This window comes from Diadema setosum, chromosome 21 (assembly GCF_964275005.1).
Source record: "Diadema setosum chromosome 21, eeDiaSeto1, whole genome shotgun sequence".
In the NCBI taxonomy this organism is placed as follows: domain Eukaryota; kingdom Metazoa; phylum Echinodermata; class Echinoidea; order Diadematoida; family Diadematidae; genus Diadema; species Diadema setosum.
Genome location: NC_092705.1, coordinates 28,459,959 through 28,464,429, shown reverse-complemented (window position 1 = coordinate 28,464,429; position 4,471 = coordinate 28,459,959).

Genomic DNA, 4,471 nt, shown 5'->3' with positions numbered 1-4,471 from the left:
CGAGTTATCCCCGAGTCCGAGTTTAGCCTGACCCCGTTTGGGTAAGTACTGAGACTGAACCTTTTTGGTTAATATTTCGCATTTTCGTCGTTACCCATCGAATATCTTGTCATAACATCCTATCCTGCACATTTCCTAAGCATACGTTCACATTTGGGAGCGAAATTTGACAACTTTTGCAGGCGTACCAGAACTTTGTTTGGGCTTTAATGCGCTCGACTTGAATATTCGGCGCAGTGACCTTGTGTTGTTTTATTGTGACGTCACAATGGTCATATTTAAGCGTCATAATGGTGCTGATGTTGTTTGATTTTATGGCGTGAGTGGGAATGTACGCGAAACAAACGTCATAATGCTCAAGTACTGTCTAGTCTACACCCAAGTTCCCACTGTTTATTTTGCGAACAATAAAAAGGTCTGGGGTGGTATTCTGAACACCGTTTTATCTCTGTTGTAACTTGTGTTGTAACTTCTGTTGTAAGTCCGTGACTTACAAAACCGCTATAAACAGTTGTAAATCGGTATTCTGAGAACTGCTTTAGCGGTGTTGTAAGTCGTGAAAGCCACGCCCACCCAAATAATCATATCCAATAGGAAATATTGTTAGAAGTAGCATCTAAGACATTTTAACCAATAAGATTGCTCCCTTGGGCTCCCTTAGAATCTCGAGTTTTTATATCCCATCATGCAATGCGTACATCACAACAGCGAGGCCTCAGCACCGAACTAAAACATAGTGGAATGCGTGTCCCTATTCCCAACATACACGAGACCGTGCAGCCAAATTACTGTGTTGCGTCGCCATCTTGTTAGGTCAATTTTTCCTTATATGGAGTGCACGCTTAGGCGCGGTCAGACTGGGCCACTGGTACGCGCGCAAGCAAGAGTACGCCGTCCAGTGGCTAGTGATTATGACGTAACAATGCACGTTTGTACATGACAATGGTCTTGCGCTTCGGAGACACAGCCCGCACTCCATATAAGGAAAAATTGACCGAACAAAATGGCGGTGGTAGCAAGTTTTGGTGGCTGCCAATGAGATTATACCATAAGAGGGCGTAGTCCAGTGGGGAGGCAGCTGCGCGAGGGAGCTGCCATTTCGCGTTGTGGGAGCCGCCATTGCACGGATCCTGTACAGTTATTAATCAGTAGATGGCAGCGCACTGCTTAAAGTGAAAACTAAGTTTCGGTAATAGTTTTTTTTTAAGTTTTTTTTTTTATAAGTTTTCTTGCAATATATCGAAAGAGTCCACTAAGAAACTTACCTGGCTGATGCGGTTTGCCGGAATGATGAGTCGGTTTGGAGTATTTTAGGAAAAATAATAATAGTAGGAAAACCGACTCTTATTCCAGAAGGCTCCAGATTAACTCGGTCTCGGGAAAAATTCGACCCTACTTTAGACAATTCACACGCAGTTCGTGATCGCCACATTCTACTGGCCACTGCATAAAATTAATACTAAATGAGGCCTAACTGAATGGACAGGAAAGCGCGTGCTAACGTAATCCTGTACAAACAAAACAAACATGACAGCGCGCGGTCCTCAGTTGCTGAGACGCGCGGTCTTTGGAGTTTTTGTTGTTTATCAAGCGCCTTTGATTGTTTTAGAGGTGCTTGATAGGCGCACACTAATTTTGCATGCGCGCAAAAGAGGTTTTTGATGCGCGCGTTGTAACAACTCGGACCATTACTGCGAGTAGCCAGAACACGAAGCGCTAGTTTAGACAGGCCGCTCCCATAGGACAACACTGTACAATCAGAGGGACAACCATTACAACTCATCCCGCCGTCAAAGCGAAGCCGAGTTATCCCCGAGTCCGAGTTTAGCCTGACCCCGTTTGGGTAAGTACTGAGACTGAACCTTTTTGGTTAATATTTCGCATTTTCGTCGTTACCCATCGAATATCTTGTCATAACATCCTATCCTGCACATTTCCTAAGCATACGTTCACATTTGGGAGCGAAATTTGACAACTTTTGCAGGCGTACCAGAACTTTGTTTGGGCTTTAATGCGCTCGACTTGAATATTCGGCGCAGTGACCTTGTGTTGTTTTATTGTGACGTCACAATGGTCATATTTAAGCGTCATAATGGTGCTGATGTTGTTTGATTTTATGGCGTGAGTGGGAATGTACGCGAAACAAACGTCATAATGCTCAAGTACTGTCTAGTCTACACCCAAGTTCCCACTGTTTATTTTGCGAACAATAAAAAGGTCTGGGGTGGTATTCTGAACACCGTTTTATCTCTGTTGTAACTTGTGTTGTAACTTCTGTTGTAAGTCCGTGACTTACAAAACCGCTATAAACAGTTGTAAATCGGTATTCTGAGAACTGCTTTAGCGGTGTTGTAAGTCGTGAAAGCCACGCCCACCCAAATAATCATATCCAATAGGAAATATTGTTAGAAGTAGCATCTAAGACATTTTAACCAATAAGATTGCTCCCTTGGGCTCCCTTAGAATCTCGAGTTTTTATATCCCATCATGCAATGCGTACATCACAACAGCGAGGCCTCAGCACCGAACTAAAACATAGTGGAATGCGTGTCCCTATTCCCAACATACACGAGACCGTGCAGCCAAATTACTGTGTTGCGTCGCCATCTTGTTAGGTCAATTTTTCCTTATATGGAGTGCACGCTTAGGCGCGGTCAGACTGGGCCACTGGTACGCGCGCAAGCAAGAGTACGCCGTCCAGTGGCTAGTGATTATGACGTAACAATGCACGTTTGTACATGACAATGGTCTTGCGCTTCGGAGACACAGCCCGCACTCCATATAAGGAAAAATTGACCGAACAAAATGGCGGTGGTAGCAAGTTTTGGTGGCTGCCAATGAGATTATACCATAAGAGGGCGTAGTCCAGTGGGGAGGCAGCTGCGCGAGGGAGCTGCCATTTCGCGTTGTGGGAGCCGCCATTGCACGGATCCTGTACAGTTATTAATCAGTAGATGGCAGCGCACTGCTTAAAGTGAAAACTAAGTTTCGGTAATAGTTTTTTTTTAAGTTTTTTTTTTTATAAGTTTTCTTGCAATATATCGAAAGAGTCCACTAAGAAACTTACCTGGCTGATGCGGTTTGCCGGAATGATGAGTCGGTTTGGAGTATTTTAGGAAAAATGATAATAGTAGGAAAACCGACTCTTATTCCAGAAGGCTCCAGATTAACTCGGTCTCGGGAAAAATTCGACCCTACTTTAGACAATTCACACGCAGTTCGTGATCGCCACATTCTACTGGCCACTGCATAAAATTAATACTAAATGAGGCCTAACTGAATGGACAGGAAAGCGCGTGCTAACGTAATCCTGTACAAACAAAACAAACATGACAGCGCGCGGTCCTCAGTTGCTGAGACGCGCGGTCTTTGGAGTTTTTGTTGTTTATCAAGCGCCTTTGATTGTTTTAGAGGTGCTTGATAGGCGCACACTAATTTTGCATGCGCGCAAAAGAGGTTTTTGATGCGCGCGTTGTAACAACTCGGACCATTACTGCGAGTAGCCAGAACACGAAGCGCTAGTTTAGACAGGCCGCTCCCATAGGACAACACTGTACAATCAGAGGGACAACCATTACAACTCATCCCGCCGTCAAAGCGAAGCCGAGTTATCCCCGAGTCCGAGTTTAGCCTGACCCCGTTTGGGTAAGTACTGAGACTGAACCTTTTTGGTTAATATTTCGCATTTTCGTCGTTACCCATCGAATATCTTGTCATAACATCCTATCCTGCACATTTCCTAAGCATACGTTCACATTTGGGAGCGAAATTTGACAACTTTTGCAGGCGTACCAGAACTTTGTTTGGGCTTTAATGCGCTCGACTTGAATATTCGGCGCAGTGACCTTGTGTTGTTTTATTGTGACGTCACAATGGTCATATTTAAGCGTCATAATGGTGCTGATGTTGTTTGATTTTATGGCGTGAGTGGGAATGTACGCGAAACAAACGTCATAATGCTCAAGTACTGTCTAGTCTACACCCAAGTTCCCACTGTTTATTTTGCGAACAATAAAAAGGTCTGGGGTGGTATTCTGAACACCGTTTTATCTCTGTTGTAACTTGTGTTGTAACTTCTGTTGTAAGTCCGTGACTTACAAAACCGCTATAAACAGTTGTAAATCGGTATTCTGAGAACTGCTTTAGCGGTGTTGTAAGTCGTGAAAGCCACGCCCACCCAAATAATCATATCCAATAGGAAATATTGTTAGAAGTAGCATCTAAGACATTTTAACCAATAAGATTGCTCCCTTGGGCTCCCTTAGAATCTCGAGTTTTTATATCCCATCATGCAATGCGTACATCACAACAGCGAGGCCTCAGCACCGAACTAAAACATAGTGGAATGCGTGTCCCTATTCCCAACATACACGAGACCGTGCAGCCAAATTACTGTGTTGCGTCGCCATCTTGTTAGGTCAATTTTTCCTTATATGGAGTGCACGCTTAGGCGCGGTCAGACTGGGCCACT